This window comes from Hemitrygon akajei, unplaced genomic scaffold, assembly GCF_048418815.1.
Source record: "Hemitrygon akajei unplaced genomic scaffold, sHemAka1.3 Scf000045, whole genome shotgun sequence".
NCBI classification, from domain to species: Eukaryota; Metazoa; Chordata; class Chondrichthyes; order Myliobatiformes; family Dasyatidae; genus Hemitrygon; species Hemitrygon akajei.
In genome coordinates this window covers 231,128-244,009 of record NW_027331931.1, presented here as the reverse complement: position 1 = coordinate 244,009, position 12,882 = coordinate 231,128, and the positions used below count along the sequence as shown (strand labels likewise).

General features: G+C 44.8%; 3 non-coding genes across 3 annotated transcripts; 1 reads left to right on the top strand and 2 right to left on the bottom strand.

Annotated features, from left to right (window-relative positions):
* Positions 1-1,279: 1,279 nt before the first annotated feature.
* On the top strand, positions 1,280-1,351 carry trnae-cuc (transfer RNA glutamic acid (anticodon CUC)). The gene has a single exon. It is a non-coding gene; the product is annotated as a tRNA-Glu (tRNA).
* A 4,943-nt stretch (positions 1,352-6,294) lies between these two features.
* Positions 6,295-6,376, bottom strand: trnas-uga (transfer RNA serine (anticodon UGA)). The gene has a single exon. It is a non-coding gene; the product is annotated as a tRNA-Ser (tRNA).
* A 5,378-nt stretch (positions 6,377-11,754) lies between these two features.
* On the bottom strand, positions 11,755-11,839 carry trnap-cgg (transfer RNA proline (anticodon CGG)). The gene is given in 2 exon segments: positions 11,755-11,790; positions 11,804-11,839. It is a non-coding gene; the product is annotated as a tRNA-Pro (tRNA).
* Positions 11,840-12,882: the final 1,043 nt, after the last annotated feature.

The following is a 12,882-nucleotide window of genomic DNA, read 5'->3' as shown; positions in this document are numbered from 1 at the left end:
GTATTGCCGACAGCTCGCAAAATGTCCAGATGTATTTCAGCTGAACCACTGTGGCTGCAATCTGAAGCCCCTAGTTTCCCTTTAAGAAATGTACTGTTGATCTGTCTAAATTAACCGGCAGTTTAAGGAGCTGCTGAAGGACCAGATGGACTTGACTCTCGGGAATGCAGGTGCGGCACCTTTCAGCGATCAGCGAAGGTCAGCCATTACCATTGCCGGAAAAGAGGTCGGTTCGGAAGACTTCAAGTCAGACTAAATCGATGGGCGACGAAACGTCCTCTACCCGGCATCTTCTTCGCGGAAGGCCAATTACTTGAAAACAAGATGCATTACGTCAGCGCAACATTGCAGTTTCGGAGGGAAATGAGGGGTTTCTGTCTTCTCTGTTTCATGGAGACATGGCTCAATTCGGTGGAACAGCCGGAAGAATTCTCAATCCACCGTTCGGAGAAGATAAGAAGGTATAGTGGTGCTGGGGTGGAGGGGGGGGGAGGGATGTGGAACAGCGGTGTTGTTTCATGACTAACTCTTCATGCTCTCCGTACATAGCGGTCTTGCCGCACCCTTGTTCCCCTAATCACAACATTCAATGATTAAGTTCTGTCGGTGCTGCTTACCGAGAGAGTTCTCCTCATTGATCCGGACGGCACTTCACATACCGCCAGAGCAGATGTTAAGCAAGCATACCATGTACTGTGTGCCGCGACCAGCAAACAAGGACTGCCTACCCTGAGGACTTTCAAATAATTGCGGGTTTTCTATCAGGCTTATTTGTCATCAGCACATCATGCTCAGTACCAGCGGCTCCCGCACACTCGACCACGGTTTGAGCACGATCAGGAAAGCCCACCATTCCAACCCCAGACCATATTTCGGGCATTCTGAACGTCTGGTTTTCTTTCTCCTACCTCCACCGAGGCGGAGGGTGAGGAACAAGACACCAGATGTATCGGCGACAATGTCACGGGAATCGGGGGCCAACTACTGAATTGTTTCGAGGCGAGGACAGAAACAAAAATGACGCAGGGCTCATAAGAGAATCTGAATTTTACCATCTTTATAAAGACACTGGAGAACGAGTGTTTCCCACCGATTCATACAGTCCAGAGTGTTGCTTAACCAGAAGCACTGGGTGAACAAGAGATATGCAAAGTGCTGAGCAGTAGATTCGTGACAATATTTATCACATTCATTCATTATTATTATTTATCCATTGATTTTGTTTGGTATTTTTCTGATTTGATAGTATATGTTGCTGTGATGCAGCGCATCATCAGCTTTCCTGGTGGTCTAGTGGTTAGGATTCGGCGCTCTCACCGCTGCGGCCTGGGTTCGATTCCCGGTCAGGGAATAAAAATATTTCCTGCTGTACATTAATGTGTTGATTTTAAATTATTTTGTGTATTCATTGCTCGGCAACAACCCCATTCCTGTCAGTGTTTAACCTGCATCCGCCTGATTCAGCGCCATAAAACCACAAAATATAGAAGCAGAATTCGGCCGTTTGGCCAATCGGGTTTGCTTCGACATTTCCTCTCAGCCCCATTCTCCTGCTTTCTACTGTGTGTACTACCTCTTTCCGTCTACAAATGCTGCCTGACCCACTGTACACTGTTCCTGCAGCGATTCGTTATTTGTTCTGTATGACACTTGTTAGACAATGAAAACATGACTTTGAAAAAAAAAATCGCAGGTGCAGTCTCAATAAAGCTGGAAATAACTGTGCGAGGTCTTACAGACAATAACTTGCAATCGATACAATGTAGGTTTGATCTTCTTCACTCCTCACTGCACTTCAATCCACTCAGAGATGCTGTCTCTCTGTAGAAGAGGGTGACCATACATTTCCCATATTGGACTCTGGTCCTACTCACTCAGTTTGCCTACATCACCTTGACTCATCTGCCCGGGGTCATCACTGCTCAAATCTCAGTGAGTATTGTCAGGTCCAGTCGGGTTTATTGCCGTGTGCACAGGGACGGTGAGGGACAGGTACAATGAAACACTTGCAGTATCATTGCAGGCTCGAAAAGACAGACAGTACGCAAAACATAAATTGTACAATTCTGCATCATGAACAAACGGTAGATATCAATCTTGTGCCAGTTTCAGGCTTGGAAATGATTCCTCAGGCAAACTGATGACATAGATTGCGAACTATTATATCCACGGGAGAGCATCCAGGCCCAAAAAAGGCTGTTTATTCCTTTTCTTTAAACAGACAGACAACGGAGAGAAGGGCGAGTCTCTAGTCCTCTTCAGCCAGCCCCGGCATTCAATAAGATCAGGCTGGCCCAGACTTTTTCGCAATCCTCCCCCCTCCCCATACCGCAGTTGCGAGTCAAAAATCGGTCGGTGTCCTCCAGCAAATCTTCTACCGTCTCCCAAGGTGAGAGGAGATAATCTTCTGTCGCCCGCCTTTATTTCGACGCCCTGACAGCGCCCCCAGCTTCGATCAGAAGCATATGGATATGAATGTTATATAATGGGACATTGTCCTGAGTTTTGCTCAGTTTTGACGGGACTTTGGGGAGGCAGAGGCAGTCAGAGTCTGTGGGAGGGAACAGCTCTTGGATGAAACCATTTCCGCAATTGGATAACATGTTGGATTGACATCTGCATACACGAATGGGAGCTAGGTAGTTGCACGTTGTTTGACGAGATTGGTTGATGTCGGACCATGACACCTCGTCAGTGACAATTGGCGAGGTTGATTTGACGGAAGGTCAGCGAACCGATTTGTCTATGGCAATAGGCGGGGTCGCTCGGTAGACAAGAGAGCAATGGGGAGTCTGTACAGTGAGTGATATGAAACGGCGAAAGCTTTTCGCGTTCAGAGACAGTGCTGCCCACTTCAGAGAATCAGTCATAATCTCAATCTCCCCTTTCCCAGCCGCGGCTGAACAACATTTCTTATTGAATATGTAAATATTTTTCTAAGTTGACAATTCAAGTGTTTTCCGCTAACCGAAATTTCACATGGTGGTCGTGTCATAACGGAGCACTGAACCAAAGTCCAGGAGCAGATTTGTTTAAAAAATTGATACTCCTTCATGTCATATTACCTGTTCGCCCCGACATTTCAGCACCAGTTTACACCCGCTCCCCTGCGCTCCACCCGAGCTGTCTTGTAAAGGAAAATCTATAAACGTCCCACTGCATTCACGCAGTCCTTTCACTGAACACGAATATTGATAGCTAAGCGTTCGCTTCAACTTGTGAGGAAAGTGTGGGAGTGAGGGAGTGAGATGTGGAGAGAGAAAGAGAGAGAGAGAGAGAGAGAGAGAGAGAGAGAGAGAGAGAGAGAGAGAGAGAGAGAGAGAGAGAGAGAGAGAGAGAGAGAGAGAGAGAGAGAGAGAGAGAGAGAGAGAGAGAATGTGTGTGTGTGGGTGTGTTAGAGAGAGAGGAACATGGAAGTGAGGCAGGGGAGAGAGTCACATCGTCGACAGAACAAGGGAGATTTGAAAGGCAGTTAGAGAGAGAGAGAGTTACACGGCAATTTATCAATTTCATGTTTACTTTCGGCCACTGTTTTCCTCCCAGTGTTTTTTTGACCACCAGAGTAACTCATCTCACCGACAAAACGAAGTGGATCTTTCCGTCCCTTCATTTAAACCCGAACGCTGCAGGACTCGTAAGTATTATCACCGTTTGTACTGAGGAGGAGAAATGGTTCATCCGTTTACACATTGCCCTTCAACAGAGGGAGCAGGAGCACGTTATACTTATTGATGCCATTCTCCCAGTTTCTTCAATTATAAAGGCAATTAACATTAAATTAGTGCCATTAATTCTTAACATTCCGAAGTTAGTTCTGATTTGTATTGCAAACACGAGGAAATCTGCAGATGCTGGAAATTCAAACAACAACAGACACAAATGTTGTGTGTGTTGTTGTCTGATTTGGACGCAAGGATTCTGCTCAGTGCGATAAATTGTCCGCTGTCTAACTTAAGGAAGTACGTTGGTGAATGAAGCGAGGCGCTCTGCATCCATACAGTTGTACAACAGACCGGTACCAATCGCCCTGCTTGTACTCGGAATCTATTGTTAGACACTCGGTTGCAAAGTAAAAATATCGTAGCTAAAAAGGCTGTATTGGCATGTCGATTTGGCTAGTTTCCACCTGTCCCCACCCATCAGCAAGTGCATGTTTCATTGTGCTTGTGTGTACTGTTACGTATTCAGGCAACAATAAATATAGATGAGTTAGGCAAGGGTTTTTATAACAAATAACACGTTTATTAAACACTGAAAACAACCCCCTCAAAAGTAAACAAACTCAAACGTAACCGGAAAACAGCTGCTGTGCGACAGCGTAAACAGTTCTTAATAGCGTTGCAGTCCAAAACAGTCTTTAAAACGGTATTGAAAAAAACAGTTCTTTAAAGCGGTATGCCGAAAGTTCAAAAGCTCACAGTCCTTTTTAAAGGAGAGACTTTTTAAAGCGATTTAAATTCTCTTCCACGTCGATGTCCTTCGATTCCCCGGCGTCGAACTTTCCCACGAAGAATTTTATGGAATATAACGGCTTAAAGGCACTAAATTCTTCTTCCACACTCTGTCCTCAATCTCCCGCTATCCCAGCGGAGATTAACACGAGAACAGTCAACGAAATCCTTCCGAATGAGGATCAAATAAGGTCGAAATCAATCCACCGTCGAAAATCGATTCTCCTCGATTTTTATCTTCCAAATTCTTATCTTCACTGTCCACAGCAAAGAAACTGTTGGCTATGACCTTTTAAACTTTAGGCATTATATAAAACTTCATTTTTCAACTAAACTGCGTCATCACATTAAATCACGCAGAGACATGAAGTCAGCTTGGCAAATCCAGCCACAAACTGCCCCACCTGACAGGGTGGGTCTTCCTTTTATACCCTGTAAAAAAACCTGTCACATGACCTCTACTGGCGGGAAAATGACATCACTCCACCATCACAAGACCATCACCTCAAGTCCAGTATAACTTCAACCCCAGTCACGTGACAAGGGTACCACTGTCACGTGTCACGGGTACGTAACAGTACACATAGATATGCGCATAAATATAAATTTGAGTTCACTTTAACGTAATCACCAATTGCGTATAATGCATGATCCCCTCGGTTAAATCCCTCACTAGATACAGATGAATTGAATCACTGTCGGTTATTTTCGTGCAGTAGAAACTCAAGACGGCGACCAGCATATGCGGGTGTGGTGGGGGGGGGGGTGTGGTGGAAGAAATTTTCAATGTTTTCCGTTGAAGTACTGAATCAGGACGTCCTAATCTGGTATATATTCTCAGCTAAAAATGCTGCGAGAATTGAACCGACGGAAACATGGGATGTCAACTCCACAAATTCTCGAATCTCCCCAGTCGATCTATTGAAGAAAGTGTTACCGGCTCCAGATTTGTGTTGGATACGGTACCAGAACTCAGTACCTCGAAATCCATGTCGTTAATGAAAACCGAATCGGGAAAGTACCGCGTTGAACAGAGAATCAGAATCAAGTTTATTATCACCGGCATGTGACGGGAAATTTGTTAACTTAGCAGCAGCAATTCAATGAAATATATAATCTAGCAGAGAAAGAAAATAATAATAATAACAACAAATGAAATAAAACATAATAATAAATACACAAGTAAATCAATTACCGATATTGAATAGATTATGAAAAATATGTATAAACAGAAATACTGTATATTAATAAAGTGAGGTAGTGTTCTAAGCTTCAAAGTCCATTCGTGATTCTGATGGCAGAGGGGAAGAAGCTGTTCCTGAACCGCTGAACGTGTGTTTCTGTCTCATGACCTTAGAAATCCAAGGTCAACCCTAATATCCGGTGCTATCTGTGTCGACGTTGCTCCTTTGCAGATTGGAAGAATTTTCATCGGCAGTGTCATGACGGTCAATTATCGTCCCTCATTAATGAGCTGTCCTGACTGTGTGTGGCTGATGACGTGACGTAGTCGGACAATGGGTTGCAATGAGAATATTTAGGCTGCAATTGGTTCGTTCAGTGAGGGCAAAAACTGGACAAAAGTGTTTATTTTGAATAAACAGGATTTCAGGAATGTGTGAGGTCATGTACTTCGATGGGATTAAAATAAAGGACGACCGGTTGCGGTGAGACTGTCAAAGGAAACTGTTCCCGAAATAGAGATGGCGAGCCGATGGGTGGATCAGGTATTTTGCAAGGCAACTGCAGATTGTCAACTGAACACATTTGGGGCCAGCGCTCAGACAGCATCCAGGGTGTTAAATTTTATTGGCACACTACACGCTGCTGCTTGTAGTGTGAGCGCTGCGAGCAGGGTTCGAACCTGCGTGGGGAATCCCCATTGGATTTCAAGTCCAACGCCTTAACCACTCGGCCATCGCAGCTCCATCAATGTTCAGCACCCACCGTAAGGCTGCACCTGAAGTGAGAGTTGTACTTGATTTATTTTCGGTAACGGAAATGGTGAATCGATCATGCTTTGGGCTTGTCTTGCAGCCAGTGGCACAGGGAACATTTCGCTGGTAGAGGAAAGAATAAATTCAATTAAATACCAACAAATTCTGGAAGCAAGGATCACACCGTCTGTAAAAAAGCTGAAGATGAAAAGAGGATGGCTTCTACAACAGGATAATGGTCCTAAACACACCTCAAAATCCACAAAGGACTACTTCAAGAGGTACAAGCTGAAGATTTTGCCATGGCCCTCACAATCCCCCGACTTAAACATCATCAACTATCTGTGGACGGACCTCACAAGAGCAGTGCATGCAAGATGGTCCAAGCATCTCACAGAGCGAGAAGCCTTTTGCAAGGAAGAATGGACGTATATCCTCCAAACAAAAATTGAAAGACTCCTAGCTGGCTACAGAAAGCCTTTACAAGGTGTGATACTTGCCAAAGGGGGTGTTACTAAGTACTGACCATGCAGGTGGCCCAAACCTTTGCTTCGGCCCCTTTTCCTTTTATCTTATTTTGAAACTGTAAAAGATGGAAATAAAAAAAAAAGTAATCTTGCTTAAAATATTACAGAAATGTGTCATCTTTAACTTTATGCCTTTTGGAAATCAGGTCATCTTTTACTCGCTTAGCTGTTGAAAGTAACAGAAATTTTGAGCATCGGTGCCCAAATCTTTGTATCCCACCGTATCCTTCCTTCCAATGTGCATCACCGTATCACACGATGATCTGTTTGACAAATCTTCTCCCATTCTCCTCAACTGTCTTTGATCTTCAATGTGTTTGAATCTTTTGAGTTTTTGAACACGTTGAAGTCAGGCTACCTTTCTTATATTTTCTTTTCTTTAGCCTCCCTTCCTTCTTTCAGAGTGGAGTGACAATCCCAATTTCCCAACCATCAGGGTCTATTCTAGAATGTAATGATACGTGAAGGAGTACTATTATTGCCTCGAGAATCTTCAGTTCCCACGTTTAGAACCCTGGGGTGTAGTCCAACTGGTCCCGTTGACATACAGCTTCAGGGCTTTCAGCTTCACAGGCACCTTCTCCGGAGCCATAACATCCACTCTCACTGATGCCCTCTGACCCATGTTCATCGGTGCCATTAAGCTGGAGTCTTTCACAGAGCAAAATATTCATTCAGTTCGTCCGTCTTTTCCTTTCCCCCCATTACTGCTTCTTCCGCATCATTTTCCAGCTTTCTGACATCCACTCTCGCATCCCTTGTATTCTTCATATCTCCGAAAAAATGATCTTTTCTCTATTATTAGCCATTTAATTTTTCCTCTCATCAAATTTTATTGGTTTTCTTTTGTATCTTGAAAGCATCCCAAACCTCCAGCTTCCCACTAATGCTTGCTATATTATAAGCCCTCACTTTTGCCTTTATGCTGCCTTTACTTTCCAGTGTCAGCCACTGTTGCCTCATTCTCCCTATCGAATATTTATTCTTATTTGTGATGCATCTATCCTGCGCCTTTCCAATTGCCCCTAGAACATCAGCCCTGCTGGATCTGCCGTTAGCCCTGCTGGTTCCCCTTTCCAATCGACTTGGCTAACCCTAGACTTAGGTCGCTGTTGTTTTCTGCGAGTGACAGGGTCGAGGACTGTTATCGCCCCTGATTTTTTTTCTCTGCAAATGACGTGGTCGGGAACTGCTATTGCTATTGTGTTTCCATGCGAGTGACGGGGTCGAGGACTGTTATCTTCACGGACTTTCTTTCTGCCAGTGATGTGTTGGGGGACTGCTATTGTCGCTATATTCTTTTCTTTCTTTGCTGCGGGGAGGAGGCATTTTGGGGTTTAAGAGATTTGTTTCTTTTCTTTTCTCGTGCCGGGGTTGATGTTTGTCCTTTCATGAAAACCGATGGTCTCTCGGTATTTAATTGCTGTATGGAGCAGACAAATATCAGAGTTGTATTGTACATGCAGGCTTTGAGTATAATATTAACCGTTTGCACCTTTCTATTCTCCTCACTCGTGCCAATGCAGTTCCACTTACTGCATGGAATACTCATACGTCTAATTTTAGATTCTCGCTCTCAGACTGCAGGATAAAATCGATCACATTACAATCACTGCCTCTGAAGCATTCCTGTGTACTAATCTACCTGGTCAAAGCACAACACAACACACAATCCACAACTGCCTTTTCCTAATGGGCTCAACCACAATGTACTCTGAAAAACCATTCAGTAGGCATTCCCAAACTACCTGCATGTTGAGATCCTACAAGGACCATCGTAATATTGCCATTTTCACATGCCTTGTGCATCTCCCGTTGTCATTTGTACTCAACGTCGACTGCTAGAGGCCCGCGTATAACTCCCATCCTCTGATCCTATGTTATCTCTCACTAACGATTTTTTAAAAAAAATTCTGTACATCACTATAAATTACAATAAATAAAATAAATAGAAATTAAAAAAGGGAATTGTTAGTGAGAGTTCATGCGTTCATGTGTTGAGAAATGTCTAAGCTGAGCAGAAAAAGCGGCTCTTAATAAAAATGTGATTTTCTATTTTCAGACTCCTCAACATCTACCACCCCACGCCACACTCCCCCACTCCCACCCCCGTGGGTAGAAATATGTAGAGGGCATGTTTGGTCTGGTGATGATTCTGAATAATGCACGCAGCCTTCTTTTGGCACCGTACTGAGAACATGATATTGGCGAGGCGTGCCCATCACTACAACTCTCTGCCCCTTCTTTCGATCCTACGCATTGGAGCCCCGCCCCACTCCAGACTGTGACGCAATGACTGACAATGCTGTCCAGGTACGCCGACAGAAATGCACTTGATTCTTCGACAGCACTCTAAATCTCATTAATGAACAATTATGACGTCAGCAGTGACCGCGTCAGCATGTTGGGACCAGGATGGATCCGCTGAGATGTCGACGCCCAGGAACCCGAAGATATTCACCCAGAAGACCATAAGACCATAGGACAATGAAGCAGAAGTCGGCCATTCGGCCCATCGAGGTTGCTCCGCCATTTCATCATGAGGTGATCCAATCTCCCCTTTTGTCCCACTCCCCCGCCTTCTCACCGTAACCTTTGATGCCCTGACTACTCAGAAACCTATCAATCTCTGCCTTAAATACACCCAGTGGCCCGGCCTCCACTGCCGCCCGTGGCAACAAATTCCATAGATTCACACTTTTGAACCTCCAGTGAGGATTTGCGTTTGTTCACCTGACGCATTCTCCCTGGAGTACAATTAATTCCCTGGTCTTACTAAAATTGATGAGATGGTTGTTGCTTCGACTCCACATAACCAGCATATCCATCTGATGCTGAGACGCCTATTGGTTTCATTAGAAACGGGATTGCCTGCAGAGTCAACGTAAACGATGTGTTCCTCCAAGTTCCGAGTGCAGCATGGGTAGCAGGGAAAGTCACCGCCTCCTCGATGCTTCACACGTCCCAGTCATTGCTCAGCGGTACAGTCAACGCAATGGCTTTTCTTCCGGACCACCCGGTGTGAGTGACTGTGAGTAATCTGTCCTTGGTCCTTGCTGAAATCGTTCAGTGTCTACAGAATGGAGCAACGAGTGGCGTCATGGGGAACGACACTCTTCATAAAGGGTTTGCACATTTCACTGCAAACGCAGGATGGGCTGAGACTGTCACTTTCACGTGATTGGTTTCAGCTCGGTCTGTTGTCAGACATTCCTGGTATTCGTCTCACGGTTGGCTTGTAATTAGTGATCACATCCGCAGCCTCCAAACAGAACACAACCTAGTCGCGGTGTGAAGGCTTGCCTGGCTCAGTAACCTGGAGAGCGAAGGTGGCTGGAGTTAGGAGTTAGTGCTTTGGCTCTTGGTAGGGTCACTCATGCCAAACAAGTCAAATGGCAGAGGGCAGACTGAGAGTGTTCCCCCGCTCCCACAAATTCGAGGGTTCAGCTCAGAGATAACAAGCCGAACTTGTCAAAGAAAAGTTCAATGAATCGAAAATGAAGAGTCCGTCTACATATGAATCCGTCAGTATTTCTGAATCGCTACCCGGGACTTGGCAGGGAATTGTGAAAACCGAGTTGAAGCTACTGACACGATGAATGAATCCCTGAACGTCGCCGACTGACAGGGCTGGAGGATCTTCAGCGCTGCCCCGAAAAGCCAGCGGCGAGACTGGCAGTAAGTTATGAAATTAGTCAGCTCCGCCCTGGGGACAGGCCTCCGTTGTGTCCAGGACATCTTCATGTAGCGGTGCCTCAGAGAGGCGGCGACCGTCATTAAGGACTTCATCACCCAGGACATTCCTCTTCTCACTGTTACCATCAGGAAGGAGGTACAGAAGCCTAAAGCCACACACTCAGCGATTCAGGTAACATTTCTTCCCCTCTGCCATCCAATGTCAAAATGGACATTGAACCTATGAACACTGCATCACTCTTTTATCTGTTTTTCTCTATTTTTAATTTAACAATTTAATATACATATATTTACTCTAATTGAATGTTTGATTTTTATTTCTATATGTATCATGCATTGATTGTACTGCTGCGGTTAATTTAACAGATTTCTCGACATTGGTCCGAGATATTAAACCCGAATCTGATTCTGATTCTGAAGTAAGTTACATCCGTAAGGCAGATGTTCGTGAAGATCAGAACTGAGACTCTCAATCTGGATCAGAAGAAAATGAGTTCAGTGGTAAAATTCCAGCTCTCGAAATGCCAAGCGTTTGGCACAGCAATGTGACTGGAGTGAGCAGTTTCGCTTGTCACCTAATTTCTGCCCGAACCGATTCGAAACCGTATGAAATGTATAAACGGATATTGTATGCAAGTTAGAGGCACTTGTGTCCTGGTCGGAAAAAGGGAAGAGGTTAAATTATATAAGTTCACTCGCCAGTTTCTCTTTCTTCCACATTAATGTCTACAGCGCTCATCAACATGCAGACCCATCGTTTTCCAAAGACTGCTGCGCTGTTTCCATTTTACACGTATTTCAACAACAGAGTGTAACAGCAACACAGTCTCCCAACTCCTACACTGACCTCCTGAGGCCAGCGTGCCGAACACCTTTCCCACAGTCTCTCTGCATATGAGACGGGTTTCAGCAAACTATGCCCCTCTACGACTCTCTCTCCATGCTGATTTGCACTCCCCGGTGCTCTAACCCTCACAGAATAAATACTCAGCTGGTTTGACATTCCAAAATGTGACACCTCAAACTTACCTGCCGTGAAAACTATTTCCAATTCCTTCTTCAGTGTTTCTGTTTGATATAGCCAATTATCTCGAGCGTCAATGCAAAAATCGTGAAGCAAATCGCTGAAAATGTCCAATAACGGGGCTCGTCCGGGATTTGAACCCGGGCCCTCTCGCATATTCTTTTTTCACCCGAAGCGAGAATCATACCTCTAGACCAACGAGCCCGCATTCGCAGATTGCATCGCAATTGAACTCCGAAGCCATTTAAAGTTAATTGGTGGAAACCCGTTGTCCTTTCCGTTGTTAAGAGGAGAGCCTGATGTCGAAATATGTTAGGCCCGTATTGCTTTGAGATTACAAGAGTATTCATTACTTGATTCAGTCAAAATAAGAATATAACGGACCCTGATGTAGAGCAGATCAGAATGCGTTTGCCAATGGAAAGGACCCAATCAAGGGACGCTTGTTTAAAACTCAGTTCCGAGCATATTTTTCTTGCACAGGTGCTGCTGCTCAGCAACTCCCTGCCACGGCGAATGGTGGACTTTGGATAATTACAATTATTTCAGGCCGGCTTCCAAAAGTATTTGCTCCATGAGCAGCGGAGACGTTTGATAAATGGCACACAATAAGAACTGACACCAGGATGAATTTTCACACGTGGACTGTACTCTTTTCCAGAGATACTGCCTGGCCTGCTGAGTTCCTCCAGCATGTTGCGCGTGTTTCGCAAGTTCGTCTCACATTCTGCTGAGTTACTTTGATTATCCTTTCACTGACAAGCATTGTTCCGTCACGTGACCGTCCAACTCATGTCACGTCACCTCCCGAATTTACTATCAAAACTTATCCCTTTTCGGAGCTTCTAAGTCGAAACTCACAAGAGGATTCCCATTCAAACTGTACAACCTATCATCGACATTCCCTCACTCCACGTCGAGTATGATTGCTATCGCCGATGCCATCACCACATTGCTGTTTGGGTAAAAACTGGTATGGAGCTGGAATGAGACAGAGAGTGTAAAGGATAATTCATATCTTCCTGAAAGCCGAGGGGAAAGGAGGAAATCGTGAAAGCCAACAGCATGGGGATATTTGCTCAATGACAGAAACTTCCCTTCAGCCGTACTGGGTGAAGAATGAAGAAAACAAAGAACGAAAGGGAGGTAGAATGATGAATTGTCATGGACGGGATTGGAAACTACCTCTCCAGTGGAAACTGTGACTTCAACATAAAGTCTTAAATCACCAATATATCCTAGCCATG